The 17,885-nt window shown below is 46.4% G+C and overlaps 1 long non-coding RNA gene across 1 annotated transcript; it reads left to right on the top strand.

The window, feature by feature from the left end:
- The first annotated feature begins 10,502 nt into the window (after positions 1-10,502).
- Positions 10,503-12,960, top strand: LOC306809066. Its single transcript, XR_013776156.1, has 3 exons — positions 10,503-10,596; positions 11,705-11,908; positions 12,846-12,960. It is a non-coding gene; the product is annotated as an uncharacterized lncRNA (long non-coding RNA).
- Positions 12,961-17,885: the final 4,925 nt, after the last annotated feature.

Here is a 17,885-nt window from a genome sequence, read left to right as displayed (position 1 = left end):
TGGCTGATTCCAGTCTTTCTTTAATTGATATCCCAAATTCTGATCTTTGTAACTCCAGCAATGGGACTGATGTGTACCTTGGACTGCTTGCCACAGGAAGAAAGTAGAAAATGCTGTATAGACTATAAATTTTTCCTAATAGTATCTGAAGCTCCAGGGTTTGCTTCACATTTCCTGCATTTTCTCACCTCTTTATTTAGAATTTTATTTTATGAATGCAGGAGGGAGCTGACCAATGTCACTGGGTCAGAGAATGACACTGACAAACGTAGTGCTGTCAGCTTTTCCAAGGAAAGAAATCCAAAGCTTAGGGCAGGTTCAGTGTGACTCCTGGTTAATAGGTTGACAAGCCCTGAGCAGGCAGGGTTAAAATGCAGTGTGTGATTTGAGGCTACTGCCAAAGTTGAGAATCTGGATTTTACAAGCCTCACTGCACATCACAGAGCAGCCTTGACATGAGCAAATACAGGAGTGCATGTAACAGCCAGTCCCCCTTGCCCAAAAGCATGACCTGATTTGTTAGGCTTACAGCCTTTTTGAAATACTTATTGCAAATATAAGAGTATGTTGTAAAATATAGTACAGATAATTTTCTTTGTAAACTTTGTTTAGGAACTGGAACATTGAGAAGCAGCTTTTTTGTGTGTCTTGTAGAAGAATGACCTGATAACCACAGGAATCTGAGGCAAAACACATTTAGCTGCAACTTCCTTGTAATGAATTTGCCAATGTAAACAGTCATGTCCCATAAGGCTCTTCCTGTAAACAGCTTCAAAAAATACCCTGAAATGTAAGATATGTGCTTGCCTGATATATTATTCAGTCCATAAATTCAAGTCCTAAAGTGCAGTGTCTAACATCTAATTTACCTGTAATTTCTTTGCCACTGTTTTATCAAAGTATGTGTCTTGAAAGAGAAACTTTTATTCTTGAATATTTAAATATTTTGATGTTTACCAAAGGTTTTTGTAAGGTTTTCTTTTGTTATTATCCGTTTGAGGTTTTTTTAAAAATCCAAATTGGGGAATTTCCTGGTTGTGACTACTATACACAAATCAATAGCAATCACTTTGTGTCAAAAAAAGGTTTTTTCCATTGCTTATGTTTTTAAAAACATAAAGTCTGAGTCAGAAATGTGGAACATAATTGATATAGCCAACTGAGTTATTTTGTACTTACTGTTTTATCCTACTCTTTTCAATTTCAGCTCTAAGCCAAGGATCTTGTTCTAGTGGGTAGGCAGACTCCAGCTAACAGGCATCTCCAAAAGAAACTGAGGGAATATTTTAATAAACAAGGTAATAGATAAAAGGAACTGATACAGTCGTGGGCAAATCTTAGAGTGGCATCTGTGCTGGCAGCAGATGGGATTTGTAGCATAGAGTGTGACTACAGCTATACCTGCAGAATAGGGAGAAAGGACAGAATTTACCTCTGGAAGAGGAGTTATGATAAACCTGTGGGCTTGTGCTGCAGAGGAGGAAGGTGAAACAGACTTTGACATTCAGACTGACCTTAACCTGGGAAATCCTGCATGGTTTGGGTGGCTATAATCCGTATCACAGGAGCAATACATGGCACAGTTACCTGGTTAGGGAGGATTCCCTGATGCCAGAGAACAATCACACTGTATATCCTCACCAAGGGAAGGCAGCATGTGGCCTTAGGGGCAAGGATCCTTTCCTTTTCAGCTCTCAGGCTGACTCCTGTCATCACCTCAGGCATGTCAGATAATCCTGTGCCTTCAGTTTCTTTGCTTTTGTGTGGAAATATCATTAACTGAAAACGTGCCACAACTACTTGTGATGTTCATGCTCCACTGTCAATAATTATTAGAATCTCTGACTCTCCTGACAGTGAAGGTAATGCTTCCATAAGCATTGTTCAGTATTTCATCTTCCACAATGAGGCAACTTTGGCTGACTTCTGACACTCTCATGAAGAGGTGTGAACTCCTCCTCCCTTTCCAATGAGCATTTAGGATGGGTGGGTAGACAGGGAGGGGGTGCATTGCCTGGGGAGCTGGACTGCAACACCTATTTCAGCATTTGCAGAACTGGCAATTATAAATGGTTTTCTTTAAACATAGAATCGGCTTAGGGCCATAAGGCCTTACCCAGAAATGCTTTTGGGAGTACCTTAAACCAGTAATGGCCAGAGCCTTGTATATAGAAAGATACATAAATTTTTTCTAAGAATGTAAATATTTCTAGCTGTATCTACATTGATTCTTGCCATAGTTTTTTATAGAGAAATGCTTGTTATTTGTAAAACTAAGAATAAAATATCTGGAATTATCTTCAAAATTTTATATTCTTTTTTTTTCCATCTTCATGTTTAGAAATATATCCTAGTATCTATTGAAAGGCTGTTAGTATGAAGTTTCATTATTTAACAGCCAGTCTGAGATCTCTTGGACTGTCTGTACCCTGCATCCTTGTATAAGAGGTCTCTGTGTACATCCAAATAGTAACAGTCCTGCAGAGCCCAGCAAGAGGTGCCAGCAGCACTTGAGCAACCCAGTTGTGCTGCCTGGGATCTGAGCAAAAGGAAACAAACCCTTTTAGGATAACCAGCAGGGCGAGAGACAAGATTCTATCCCTCTACTCTGCTCTTGTGAGACCCCACCTGCCATGCTGTGTCCAGCTCTTGGGCCCCCAGCATCAGAAGGACGTGGAGCTGCTGGAGAGGAGGCTCTGGAGGTGCTGGGAGCTGGAGCCCCTCTGCTCTGAAGCCAGGCTGGGAGAGCTGGGGCTGCTCAGCCTGGAGAAGAGAAGGCTCCAGGGAGAACTTAGAGTCCTTCCAGTGCCTAAAGGGGCTGGGAGTGGGAGAGGAGCTTTGGACAAGGGCATGAAGTGAGAGGATAAGGGGAAATGGCTTCAAACTGACAGAGAGCAGGGTTAGATTCAAGATTGAAAATGAATTCTTGACTGTGGAGAGGCAAGTAATTGCTGGAACAGGTTTCCCAAAGAAGCTGTGGCTGGCCCATCTCTGGAAATATTCAAGGCCAGGTTGGATGGGTTTAGAGCAACCTGGTGTAGTGGAAGGTGTCCCTGTCCATGGCAGGGGTTGGAATGAGATCAGCTTTAATGTCTCTTCCAACTCAAACCACTTTGTGCTTCATGTAAAACCCCTGGTGCCTCTAGCAGCCTGTCCACCGTGGTTTTTCTTACACTTGGGGTCATTCTTCTGAACAGAGCCTGGGAACAGCATTCCACAAATTCTTGAGCAGAAACAAGTGCTTCTGAGAAGAAAAAAAAAAATCCCCCAAACCAGAGATTGCACCATGCAAACCCAGTAGTTTCTGGAGATGGATGTCCATTGCTGCAGGGAGACAATTTTTTTCACTTGCACTGTAGATCTTTGACCTCTTAGGCCAGCAAGTCTTATCTGTGTCACTGTGACTCTTTGCCTGCCTTTTAACAAGCTACAAGTGTACTGGCTCCTAGGCCAACTTTACTTCAAGGCACAGTAAATAATGAGTGATAAGCAGCAACTGTCCAAGAACACCAGGTAATTGATTAAATTCCTGAAGAAAACACCTTAAAAGCCTGCAGTCATTGAGTGAGCACTCCTGGTAGCAGCTGTTGCCTGTTGAAGTGAGCAGCTGTGCAGGAGGAGTACTGCAGACCAGCTGAGGAGGATGGTCCTCGTTCCTTCGAAGCACTTCTGAGAGCCCCAGCTTTTCTCCCCTTTCTTGTGTCGGTGTTAGCTTTCTGCTAGAAGTGAAACTTCTTGAAGGATCTTAATTGTGACCATCTGGAGGGTTCTTTGCCCCTGGAGTGAACCGAGTTAATTCCATGTGGATGGCATCTCCACATCTGAGTAAATGCGGGCGGTGGGAAGACGGGGCCACTGTCATTGTCGGTGTCAGTGACCTCCAGCTGCACATGGAAGACGCGCAGCGGCCGCTCCGGCAGCACAGCCGCTCTTGCCGCTCGCCCGCCGGCCCTGCGCCACCGCCGCCCGCCTCCAGCCCCGGTCCTTGGCTTCCTCCGGCACCGAGCACCGCACCTGCCCGCCCGCAGCGCCAGCACCCGCGCCGCCGCACAGCAGCGCTCCTCCATCCCTGCCGCCGCTGTCCCCGCTCTGCCTGTGCTGCCGGCCCGGCACGGTTCCGCACGGCTCCCCGCCGCTCTGCCTGTGCTGCCGGCCCGGCACGGTTCCACTGCGCTCCCCGCCGCTCTGCCTGTGCTGCCGGCCCGGCACGGTTCCACTCCCCTCCCCGCCGCTCTGCCTGTGCCCCGCACGGTTCCGCACCCCTCCCCGCCGCTCTGCCTGTGCCCCGCACGGTTCCGCACCCCTCCCCGCCGCTCTGCCTGTGCCCCGCACGGTTCCACTCCCCTCCCCGCCGCTCTGCCTGTGCCCGGCACGGTTCCACTGCGCTCCCCGCCGCTCTGCCTGTGCCCCGCACGGTTCCGCACTGCTCCCCGCCGCCGCCCGGCCGCACCGGCTCCGCTCCCGGCCCGTGCTGTCCCCGCGCTCGCAGCCGGGCTCTGTCTCCGCCGCACCGGGTCGGAGCCGCCGTTCCTGAGCCTGCAGCGACACCGTGCGCTGTCCCGCCGCCTCGCACCATCCGCCGCATCCCCTCTGCCTCCTCTCCGCCACAGCCATCACTTCTGCCGTTTCTTCCTACCGAATTTCTTTCGCACTTTCTTTGTCTCATTTGTCTTTCCGTCTTCTTCGTTCTTTCATCCTTCTTTTCTCTTCCTTCTTTAGCCTTCTGTATTTCCTCAATTATCTCTTCTAGTTTTTTCTTTCTATTTTACTTCCCTTTATTCTTTCTTCACTTTGTTCTCATTTTCTTCCTTGCCTTTTCATGCCCTATCCTTTACTCCCCTTTCCCTTCTCTTTCGGTCCTTCTCTCTCCCTTACCCCTGTGGTAGATCGGTCGCTGCCTCCGGTGCTGAATGATCATCAAACAGCAGCGATCAGCACTAATTACGGGACATCCGCGCCGGATGCGGTGCTCTTAGCAAGGGGGACGTTTTTAGGGACCAACTCCCTTCCGCGTCTAGAGGTAATTTCGGTGCGTGTAGGTCATCTCGTGTTCCTCTCTCCGTCCTTTCTTCTTTGCTCATTTACGGATGTATATTCCGTCTTGGCTTTATCCTTTATTCCTGTATTCTTCTGCTATGTATTTGGTGCACTGTTGTCATGTAATTTATGGTTTCATCCTGTTTTCTTTTTTGCCTCCTTTCTTTCTTTCTGTGTGTAGTGATACCCTCAACGACACGTGTGACGTCACTAAAATAGTTCAAGGTTTCTTCTGTTCTCTCTCTCTTTCCGTTTATTTCTTCATAATTCTTTGCTTCTCTTTTATTTCTGCATTGTTTCTTCCCTCTTCCTCTTCTTTCTCATAGTCTTCTGTTCCCCCGATCCCTTCTCTTCTTCTTTTTTTGCGTCCCCTTTGTCTCTTTCATGAACTGATTTTTCATGTGATTACATCACTCTCGCCGTGGAGTGCGGACATGTCTTTTGGCAAGAGCTCCCCTTTCTTTTTCCTGCCGACTTTCATCTTTCCAGATGAGAAATAAATTTCTTGCTTTTCTGCAATTTATGCAAGACAGACAGACTGTCCCTTCTCCATTGCTTCCCTCCCCTTTTGGAAGACAGGCGCACTCCTGAACCCATCACCTCAGTGAAGAGAATCCACCTCACTCTGATACAGTAACCCAAGCCGCAGATATTTCCACAGCTGTGCACAAGGCTTTGAGTGCACCAAACAACCCAGGGGATGTTTGAGTCTGAAGATTCAAACCCATCAGAACCCAGCACACCAATTCTCCAGGAATGCTGAAAAAGCCCCACAGCTCCTGTGCACTGTTCATACAGGTGAAGAGTTGTTCTTGCAGCTTCCTTTTCCGCCTGCATGATGAATGGCAAGCTCTTGCTTCTCCTTTCCAGCAGGACACAGCAAGAGCCTCTCTGTGCAGGGACAGAGATCTCCAGCTAGGCAGACATTCTGCAGTTTGTCACCAATGACACAGCCCACGTGCTACACAGCATCTCCTTTCCTCAGCGAAGACCTTTCTCTCAAATTCAGCCTCCCCATGACAAATCTCCAATCCCTACTCCCTGCAACTCAGAGGGAAGGATCACTGCCACAAAAAAAAAAAAAGTCTCCTTTTCTCCATCCTGGCAAAGACAATTTCGTGGCTGTGGGGAAGATTTTCTACCACTATTTGAAGCTTCAGGGCGAAATTATCCATATGCCCACACAGCTCTCACCTACCCTCGTTCACATTCACCACCTGCCCCTGGCAGCACCTACCTCAGGAGCACTAAGGACAAGAATAACTTCTGCTGTTACATCTGTAGCTTCTGTACACAAACCATGGTTCAAAACATTATTAAATAAGTTGTGCTAAAAAATTGTGCTACTCACCTCTTTGTGTTCCTGTTTTATTGGTCTCCACAGCTCCACCGGTTCATATGGAAACCTGCAGTCAAGCTTTTTGAGGATATGAATGATGTCTTGATTCCAGATCTATCCCTTTTGTGTCTGGGCTATGCTATCAATGCAGAGATGAATTCATCCTACTGTGTCTTTGTAACTTACCTGTATTTTCGTATCACAGCCAGCAACACGGTTTTCTCCCCGAGGAGGACATTCAGTTTATGTTTCATATCCCAAATCCTGGTGGATTTAGGCTTTGAAGATAAAGAGTGGTCCTCCCCTCCAGCACTTCTCTCGAGCTGAGCAGCCCACAGTAAAGAGCAAAAGAAGCCTCTGGCAGGCACTGCTGCTGCTGAGGACTCGGGTTTATTAAACCAAATAACACATGCTTTTTTCATTCCTAACACCCACACAGGTTTCGTCCTTCTCTTCCTTAGATCAAATTTGCAGATTCACACTCTCCTCACCATAGACCACAGGTAAACAGGCACAGAAAAATCCATTCCATCGAGTAGAACAGCATTTGCTAACTTTTTCCAGGTGCAGGCAACAGAATTGATCTTTTTGATAACAGAGGACTGGTGAGAAAAACCTGCACAGCACAATTTTTGTCAGGTTGATCTGGAGACACGTTCACAAGCTCATGAGTTGCCTGGAGTTCTCTGGCAATTTGTTTCAATTTTTGTAGCAAAAGGAAATAATGGTTTGGGTAGAGATCACTATCTTGACTCGTGGACAGGAAGAGATGCTGGGGATGATCTTCTATCAACAAATCACTCATGTTTGCTCCATTTGAGTCCAGGACAAGAGGTGTTTAAGCAGGACAGATTTTGACTTGTTTTGTTGCTGTTGTTGTTGTTGTCGTCATTTGGTTTGGTTTGGTTTTTTGTTCTTTTGGGTTTTTTGGGTTTTTGGGGTTTTTTTTTGGTTTTGGATTGGTTATGCTTTGGGTTGGTTTTGGGTTTTTTGTTTGTTCAATTAGTTTTGGTTTTATTTTTGTGGTGAGTTTGTTTTGGTTGATTGAGGTATTTTTTCCCCCCTACTTACCTGTTTGCTAAATTAATTTACTTACCTGGAATGAGTAGGTCTTCTCTGGAGAAATATTTCATGCCGTGCTCATGGAAGTGAAAATGTAATGCTGATGTCAGTAAATTCTGTCTACACGCATCTTAAGAGCTGTACTAAGTTAGGAATGCTGTGTGTAAAATGTCATAGGATGTTTTTAATCAATAAAACAGCTGTTAATGAGGTGATAAGCACTGACCTATGTCCTATTTCGGTGTCCTTTGATTTTGGTCTGAACACCTGTCTTTATAATTTTCATATCCACCAAGTAGCAGCCTCACTAAATGGTCCCACAATGCTGGATATCTGAGCTTAGCTAGAAATAAAAATGGTTCTAAATACAAAGACAGAGTTAAAGATTCCAAGATCACCTACAGGAAGAGTTTTTTTTTCTTGCTTATTCAGATCCAGTCCATGTGGGATTCTCACACTGATGAAATCCAGCCACTACCTGAGTAGCAGTGGGGTAGTGGGTGACAGTGGAGGATCCTTGCATATTGTAGCATTGCATTACTACCACAGATGGACAACTAAGTGCTTTTTATACCACCTGCACCTATAAGGGGAACCCACAAAGGTCATGATAAAAAAAGCTGAGACAATCCTGCAAAAAGCACACGAATTGGTGGAAGGCTTGGTTTAGCTATTTCAACTTTGATCAGCCTCAGAGCATTCCCAGTGCTTCTGACCAAGCAGCAAGACGTGAGGAGTGGTGATCCACAGTGAGGATCTGTTAAAAAAAAATCTGTATAAACCACTCATCTTAACATCCTGAAAACCCACCAAGTGTCTGAGTGCTACTTTGAGCCTCCTTCATTAGGCAGGAACGATGAAAGCCTGGTTAAAGTCCTGAAAAATAATAACCACGTGTTTCCACATCCCAAGTTCGGAGCATCCATCAGAGCTCACGGACTCATCTCTGGACTCTTAGAAAAGCAAGTACAGCCCAGTGACAAACACAAGTGAAAATGTTTACCTCCTATTGTTCTCTAGAGAGCTGACAGACACACAGCCTTTTTGAGGGGTGTTTGGAATGCTCTATTTAGACCCGAAACTTAGATCTGAAATTAGAACCACTACTCTGGTTACACTTGGTGACAAGAAATGGAGAGCTGGCAAGAGAAGGAAAACTGCATCCTCTACAGAATCGCTCCCAAGTGTCATTCTGGACACTTCCAGCTCCAGCACCCCGAGATGGGAGGTATCGCTCAGCAGATCCACATCAGCCGCCTCGGGGCGACTGTCTCCGTCGAGGAGGATCCAGAAAGAAAAGCTCGTTCCCTCCAGAAAGGCGACGAGCCCCGAACTCGCATCGTCCAATTTGTCTTTGCGTCCTTCTCGGCTCTTGAGCGCAGTTTAGTGTTAGAGCAGGCACAGAAAAGCTGGGTCTGGTTTCAAAGCCTTCTGAGGCCGCAAGCTCTTCCACCATTCATGAGTAGCACCGAGACAAGGACTGCTCACACGGTCCCATCGGTCTTTGAGTGAGGCATTCCTCCCCGGACAATGCGAGTGGGGACCAGGAAGGAGATGCGGTGCTGGCTCAGCGCCTGGAGCAGCTTTAGTCTTCGCTCCTGCACATCACCTCCAGCAGGCACCGAAGAGAAGGGGTCAGGCTCAGAGGGCAGGGAACGCACAGCAAACCCGCTCCCTTCCCCCTGTGTCTTGGGACGCTGGACAGCTGAAATCCCGACCTGCTGGTGATGCGGTGACCCCTGTCCCGGTCCCCCGCCCTTCAGCTCTTCCATTCTCCCCGCAGCAGCCCACCTCCCGGCTCCGCCGGGTTTCCACGCCTCGATCCACAGGAAGAGAGTCACCAGCCGGAAAGCTCATTAATAAAATATATTAACCAAAAGAAACTAGAATTTAATAATAACACAACAATAACCTCCACTGCCAAGACCCTCCCCAGGCAGCACGGAGCCTCTCCCGGTCCCGGGGCGCTGCGAGGCCGGGCGGAGCTCGCTTCCCTCCGCCTCCCGTGTCCGCCCCGCCCCGCGGCAGCTGCCGGCGCCTCCGCGGCACCGGCGGCGGCTCCGGGACCGGCGGCACCGGCGGCAGATGGAGATGGAGCCATCGCCACGAGCAGTCCGGGCTCCGCCGGCAGCGGCTCTTCCCTCGCTGTCTCGCTCTCTCTCCTGCCACTCGAGGTGCCGTCCTCAAGCGCCCCTTATTTCGGCTGGAACTCCCGTGTGCGGGGTTTATGGAAGCCAGGATTTTCTCACGTATTAAGAGTTTTAGGGATGTGCTGCCTGCCTGCTGGCCGCTGCTGGATTCTCCCTCTAAGGGAAGGCACAGACTGCTCACCAGGCAGAGATATCCTTCAGCAAGAAACATTTTGGCGGCTTATTCCTCCACGAGAGCTCATGCGATAACCTCCCCAGGCTCCCAGCCTTGCTCAGTTAACATAAGTGACACCCAGACATTGGCCCAGAGAGTCCCGAGCGCCGGCACCGAGCCCTGGCCGAGGGCTGAAGGTGCTGAGCTGAAAATCCTCCGAGAAAACACGAGGCACCCTTACAGGTGGAGGATAAAACGTGGAGAACAATATTTATGGGCGGCACTTAGCACTGACCCGAGGAACAGCGGGCGAGATCGGGGTCCCCGCGCAGGGGTGGGGACACAAGGCAGCCCCTTGTGGGGTTTCTCTGCAGCAGGACCCTTTGGAAAGGGTCTCGAAAAAGAGCCCGAGGTGCCAGGCCGAGCCTGTGGGGTTCGGAGAGGTGATGCCCGCGCTGGGCCGGGATCCCCGCGGGTCCTGTCCCGGGGAGAGGGAACCTCGCGTTGTCCCTCCCTGGAAAAGGCGTGCGGAGATCGGGCGCCCCGGGAGCCTGGCTGGCCGATCCCATTGCTTTTCATTTGCTAAATTCATTCCCCAGACACCATTAGAGCCGCCGCTCGGGAGCAGATGGTTCCTCTCCGTCCCGAGCTTCATCCCGGACAGATTGCATACAATTTATTAATAACCCAACAGATGCTCGGGCACTTTCCAGCTCCGATTATATTTCCTGATTGCTCAAATCCCGGCGGGGGCAGGGAGCTGCTCGTTTATCTTCCACCACTCCTCTTTGTGCCTTACCAGCACCGACCCCACAAGGAGGGTGAAATTCTTGTCTGTGCCCCTAATTCCGGGTGTAAGTGTCTGATAATTAGACTAAAACTGTGATGCCAGCCTTGCTTCGGCCCTCACAGCCCCCTGCCCAGCAGAAATGCTGCTCTGGGCTGCCAGGCTGAGGGAGAAACAGGACTTTTGAATAGCAAATTAATATGATTATGTAGAAGCTGATTTATTGTTTACTTTTTAGTTTTAATTATATATTTTAAGACTATTGTTTATGCGATTATGCATTTTTGATTGGTGCTTTTATGTTGTTTACGTGCTTTGCACGAGCTTTGTACGATGATTGGTGGTTGTTTAGAACTTTACTGCTTACCTTTGTCTTGGGTCTTTTGATTTTGGTATTCTGTTTTTCTGCTCCTTTTCTCCTGATTTAGTACAATTTATGTTTCAGTGGCTTTGAAGGGTTTCAACAAGTTGCAGAAAAACACTTAAAAATGTCTCATTTTGCACAATTGTTATAAACACTGGTCTAAACTAAGAAATATACAGAAAAACAGCTAAGCATGTGAAGAAACAGCAAAATATGCAGAAAAACAACTATGCAGCAAAATATGGAGAAAACCAGCTAAATGTAGTTTGGGTGGTGTATAAGACACAGAGTATGGCTTATACTTTTTTAGACAGGTGACTGTGGCACAGACCTGCAGGGCTGCCCCGTTTCCCCCGGCACGCAGGGACTCGGTGCTGCTGGAGCAGGGAGAGAAGTGTGATTCCCAGTAAAACACCAGCGACTTTAATTCCAAGAGTTGTGCTAATTGGGCCGAGAAGAGCCAGTTTCCCCCTCCTGGAGCTGTGGGATTGCTGTACCCAGGTGAAATTAAAATATCTTCATGAAAAAACCATCGATGCCAACTCCCCCCAGCCTCAGGCAGTCCGGTCAGCGAGACAGGCAGAGCTGAGGGCTGGAAACCTCTTCTCCCTCACCAGCACAGGGTCTTAAAAGAGGAATATTTGTAATTTAAGGAGGGGGATGTACAATGAGATATACAGGGCTTGTGCCCTGTGAGACCCCTCCTGGAACAAGATAAAATGCTCCGAGCTCCAGAAAAAGCCATCACAGACCTTTCAGCAATGCTATGTTCAATTTTAATGTATAAAATGGGCTTTTCTTTGCTCTGTAGGGAGAAGCACAAAAGCAGCAGGTTGTTTATCCTACTGAATAAACTAAATGCAGGTCTCTGAGGGATCTTATGCAAACCACTTACCTTGAAACACAACCCCACGGGAAAGTGAGCTACGGAGAGAGGCATAGTTAATGTTTTACATCTTCAAAGCAGCATCCCAGTGCCTGGCTCAGCACTAGCTACCATCAGGTATCATGGAAGGTAGGGGTTGTGGTTAATTAGGAATGCAGGAACACTTTTAAGACATAGGTAACAGGAGGTATTTAGGGCTGGGGCTTATTGGAGCCTGAGGCAGGAGTTAACCCTGAAGGCTCAATGCTGAAATTAAGTCTTGAGGCTGAAGGTTAATTGCTAAAGGGAAATGCATTTATTATTAGGATGCATGCCACAGTGTAGCTTTAAAATAAAAATAGGCAATCATTTCTGCTCAGTGGTAAAAGGCACTTCACTTTCTGTGAATGCAGGTGAGAGACACTCTCAGCAATAACAGCAGAAGAATATTAAAGTCTGTTACATTTTTCATAGCCCTTGACATTTGCAATATAATTCCACTTCCTTGCCTCCACCAAGCCAAACAGATTTAGTGCAGGGGGGAGTTTTCTTCATTTCAGCCTCTGTAAATAAAGTCAGAGAATGATGTTGTTGCAGGAAAAATAGTTCCTTCCTCCTTGCTCTACACCAAGAGGGAAGAGTGGCATGAAATGATAGGAAAGGAGTATAAAAGCTAAGAGGGATAAGATGGCCAGAGGAGATGATGCAAAGAGGGTCTGTGGGCTGTCAGAGGCTGAGCTCTTTGCAGTTTCAGGCAGAATCCCTCTAATACCTTGTACCTGGAACTCATAGCAATTTCATTTCTTATCCAGAGGTTCCCCTAATACGTCAGGTTCCCTGAAATATCCACCAGAAAGGAAGTGTAGGGAGGTCCCAACACTGGTACAGACTCCCTGGCCAGATAGCAGCTTTTAAATCCACTTTTTAATGTTTTGTCCATCTTTTTTCCTTGTTTCTATAATAACAACTACAAATATTATCCAATGGAAGAAATTCCTAGACAGAAATCTGCCCATAGTTCTTTTCTTTCACTTTGCTGTACACCAGCTGTTCAGGTCCTGAAAACCATCTCATTTTTCTTCCACAGACCTTCCAAATACTTCCATCCTCAATGAATTTTCCTAGGTCCCAGAATAAAGCAGAGAATGAGAAAAACCTGCAACAGCAACAAATAATTTGTTTGATTGATCAATGTTCTTCAATCACTCACCACTTTCTGTCACTGACAAATTGCCACCACAGTAAGTGAATCTTCTTAAGCCACGCACACATTTTAAGAGAATATTGTAATGATGTGATCTGATGCTGTTTTGCTTATTTCTAGTCCTGACCTCCTCATTAATAAACTCAAGAAAAGGAAAATACAAGCACAATCAAATATAACAGTGTTGCAAACCAAACTAAAATTATAAGGATTAACTTCCTACTTTTCCCCCCGTTGTTCCCATCACAATTGCTTTGTGAATGAAAAGCTCAGCTGTACTGTTCATCACTTGGAGGGAAGAAACTTCCATAAAGACCAAATGGAAGCATCCTCTGAAAGATCAGCAGGATAAACTTTCAGGAGATAACTCAATTGGGAACTTCAGCTGTTGCCAGAAAAAGGAAATGTGGAAATGTTTGGGGAAGAGAAAAAGAGATGGGGAGCTGGGGCTCATGCAGCAGTTAATCCAAGTTGGAAAAAACCATGTTCATTATCTGCAGACTGCTTCTACCTGTACAGATCTCCAAATAGGCACAGGTAGTGATGTAGGGCCAGGCTCTGTGGATTGTCCTTGGACAGTTTGACAGGAAGACATTGAAGTTACTCTGAGGTACAAATCTGGTACAAACCTCTGTCTATACTCTAGACAGAAATGGTTGAATTATAAGTGATTGTGGAGACTTGGGCAGTTTGGAAAATTGCTATGACCAGTTGGCCCTCTTCCATATGTCTTAAATCACACTACAGTCTTAGCTAAAACCTCCTCTCCTCTCCTCTCCTCTCCTCTCCTCTCCTCTCCTCTCCTCTCCTCTCCTCTCCTCTCCTCTCCTCTCCTCTCCTCTCCTCTCCTCTCCTCTCCTCTCCTCTCCTCTCCTCTCTCCTCTCCTCTCCTCTCCTCTCCTCTCCTCCTCTCTCCTCTCCTCTCCTCCTCCTCTCCTCTCCTCTCCTCTCCTCTCCTCTCCTCTCCTCTCCTCTCCTCCTCTCCTCTCCTCTCCTCTCCTCTCCTCTCCTCTCCTCTCCTCTCCTCCTCCTCTCCTCTCCTCTCCTCTCCTCTCCTCTCCTCTCCTCTCCTCTCCTCTCCTCTCCTCTCCTCTCCTCTCCTCTCCTCTCCTCTCCTCTCCTCTCCTCTCCTCTCCTCCTCCTCCCTTGTATTCCCAAAACTTCCAGTGTTTAAACTCAGATAAATGATCCTGGCAGCATGACAGAGACACTTGCTTCTGCTTGAGAAACACCAAAATTACAAGGTTGCCCTATATTTGAGGTGGGAGGCCAAAAATTGGGTCAGTCAGCAGAGCCTGATGGATGTAGAGCTAATAGGGGGCATGATTGGTGCAGGGCACATCCAGGCTTTGGGAGATTCCAGGGAAGCTCCAAATGAGAGAAATAAAAAAGGGTTTGCTTGATAGCCTGCAGAACGTTGCCCTGGGCTGTGTGTTGTACACAAATGTGGTGCAAATATGGAGGTGTCCAAATTGCCTCATTTCTTGCTGTGGTCACAGCAAGGTATTTGGCTCTTTTGGGTTAATGAAAGCAAAAATCTGCCATCACAGAATCCCAGAATAGTTGTGTTTAGAAGAGATCTCTGGACAGTACTTAGTGTGTCATGTTGTGTCCCCTGCCTCTGCTCACAGCAGGTTCCTCACGACTGATTCCATCACTGATTTCACTGTTTGTTTCCTTGGGATCAGCTTTCAGCATTTGAAAGCTGAAAAAAAAAAAATAGATTTATTTGAAGGGTTTTGCTTGGTTTGTTTTGGTGATGTGTCCACATCATTCTTGTTTCAGAGGCCTTTCTGTGTACATGAGCTTAAAAATGTTCCCTGTCTTTGTCAAGCCTGCTACTCTCTGCTCATCTTTAAAGAAACAACCAGCTGTATGTGTGCCAAAAGATTTTAGTGGAAAAAAACCCATAAAGCAGCAAGCAATCCAGTTAAGCCAATGAATGACAGCACCACAGCCCCAGCCTAGAAAGCTCTGAGAGCTGCATCCAGACTGATGCTTAATTTGCCACCAAAATAAATAAATAAATCAAGCCTTAAGCACCCTGAGGTTCATCAGGGAAACAAAAGCCAGTGCAGATTAACAGATTCCTCACTAGTAACTGAGAGGAAAGGAAAAAAAAAAAACTGGAGCCTGACTCATAGGCTCAGCCCTTGCAACAAATCCAGGCATTACTGTGCCCTATACTTTGCAAACTGCAGGATACCAGGGACTGCAAATTTCCACCAGCCACCCCAATCAGACTTGCGGCATGAAAAACTGTCCCTGGCCTTTTTTTTTTTTTTTTTTTTTTTTTTTTCTCAACATTTTAGTCTCTTTTGGAAAAAAGCACACTCAGGTCTGCCCCACAGGAAGATCTGCTGTCTCTTCTCTCTGTCCAGGGCTTCAGTTCCAAAGGGCTCACTAGAAAGCTGCAGCTTGAGGGATTCTGCAGCTGCTTTATTTGTTCTGGAGAATATCAGACAATGCTGTTTCCCCCATTTTTTTTGCTAAGACAAACTTCTTGTCATGCTTAGTCCACTGCCTTTTTTACCACTTCATGGCTTTTCCACTGAATCCCAGAAAGAAAGCAGACATACAATCCTAATGAAAAGCTCAGCATGTAAAGAGAGAGATTATATTTCAGTTCTTGCCTTTGCTATTGGGTTTACAAGTGATTGCTCATCAGAAACCAATTACCCCAGAAAGACTTGGGTTTGGGTCCCTACTGATGTTAGCAGGATGAATAGCCTCATTTACAGTCTCTCAACTGGAAAACAAAAAAGTAATGATAATAAAAAAAAAAAGTATTTTCTAATTCTCTCTGCCTCCATTGTAATTCACAAGAAAATTAAACTAATAACTCTCTCTGTGAGCGTGTTATGCAGATGCCAGGAGTCAGGGATAAATATATGAAACTATCCCAGGGGAAGTCCCCTGGGAAGGAACCTCTGAGCAGACAACTATTACGCCTTGCAACACTCAGAGCTTCTCCAGCAATGCAATCTGTGCAGAGAGGAGGCTGCTTCAATTTCCTTTCTTCTCCCTCCCCCTGCTTTTTGGTTGAATTCCACTTGCAGGCAGCAAAAACTTCCATGATTTTTTGCTGGGCTTATTTCCCACTCCATCTCCATTTCCCATTTGCATATAGAAGCCCCTTTATGAAAAAAAAATTCTCCATGCCAACAGAATCAACTCTTCAGAAGTGGCTCCCAGAGTGGTTTTCCTTCCTAATACCTTCAGCAGCCAGGCTTGGGAGGGTGACACAAGAGTCCCCACTGTGCTGCCAAGCTCTGTGCTGTGATTCATCCCTGCAGCTCACATCCAAGTTTTTAATTCATTTTTAAAAATAGTTTTAAAGAAGTGATAGCATTTAAAAAAAGTAGAATGTGCAATTTGTCTCTGCCCATCTCCAAGAGAGAAGGAGCAGGAACAAACTTTTAGCTCCTCCCTTGCAAACTGGGGGTGTCTTGCTGGTCCCTGTGATTCCCTGGGTGGTTCCAGGCTGGATTTGGGACTCCAACGCTGGGCACAGCAGATGGGATGGTCCTGTCCCAGCTGGGTGCTGGTGGGGCTGTGCCTTGTGGCTGACATGGAGGGGGCACCATTTCACCAGGGATTTGGCAGTTTGCAGCCAAATCTTCGTGGATCTTTATGGATACACAGGAAAAACAGAGCAAAATGGGATACCTGGAAGTGATTGGCTCAGGCTTCTGCTCAAAGCAGGGTCAGATTTGATTGAAACACACTAGGGAGCTACAGCAGATATAAAATTTGGACCCAAAAAGAGGCAGAAAAAAGGGCAGAGGGTGGAGCCTGCAGTGGCAGGAGAAGCCTGCTGGATTCTGTTCAGATACCAGAGGAGCACAGCCAGCAGGGAGTGTGACACTGTGTGGCATTGAGGGGGTTAAATGGTTCATGTCATGTGGCACAAGGAGCCAGGAGGACTCTTGGGGAACACAGGGGAAGGATTCAGCTCCAGACAATCATCCTTTTGATGATCTCCTTACTTTCTGGGGCAGCTGCCAGACTATTTTGCAAGAAGAGTTAAGAAGAGGAGGTGGTTTAGGTAATCCACCTAATTAAAACTTTGCATTTTCTGGAAACTAGGAAAAAAAATATTTTGTTTTAGGAACTAATTTCAGGATTACATTCCCGAAGTTTGGTCTGTTAGGGGATACTCAAAGCAAATGGCAAATCTTTTCCTCTGATCTCTGGTAAAATGCTAATGTCAGAGAGGTGCTGGCCATGTTTCCTCTAAATGATATTAAAGGAAGATCAAGAAGGAAAGTGGGGACAAGATGGAATCTTACAGGTGGGATTCAACCCCAGATTAAACTCCTTACATTTAGATCCTTGTGTGGATATGTTCCATCTGTAGTCTGGGGAGTTTTGGAGATTTAGTCAATAGAGACTGAACAACTGCAGAGAAAGAGCAGTGATAAATTAATCCTAGAGTCCCCAGCCTTCACCTTAGGCAGTATGAAAAAAATTCCTGTTAGCTAAAATACCAAGAAATATGGACATGGGCTTAAAAGTAAACTCATCAAACCAGTGAGGCTCCCCTGTGATGCTACAGCCTAAGCTAACCTCTGAATTTCAGATTTACTTGGGCTGAAGAAGTCCCTGTGCAGGGATCTGTGTTATTGTCTGCACCATGCTGAACTCCAGTGCTCTTTAGAGGAAGATTTGGATACAGAAATTGGGTGACTCACTGCAATAGAACAGAACAAATTCAGACAGCTCATCTTTTCTCTGGGTTCATGCAGCAGTTTAACCCCAATTTTTCTATTTCCCATGCAGCCTGCTATCAGAGAGTCTCTGCATCCTGGCCTATCAGAAATCCTACAAATGCTTGTAATAATTTTCTTGACTGATGGTTGCTTTTCCTGTTTCTATTTCCTTTGTGTGATTTATTTTCTGTGCAGGCAAAATGTATGATAA

The sequence above is a fragment of the Erithacus rubecula genome (assembly GCF_903797595.1).
Source record: "Erithacus rubecula genome assembly, chromosome: 16".
Taxonomy (NCBI): Eukaryota; Metazoa; Chordata; class Aves; order Passeriformes; family Muscicapidae; genus Erithacus; species Erithacus rubecula.
Note: the sequence above shows the minus strand (reverse complement) of the source record. Positions and strands in the feature narration are given on the sequence as shown.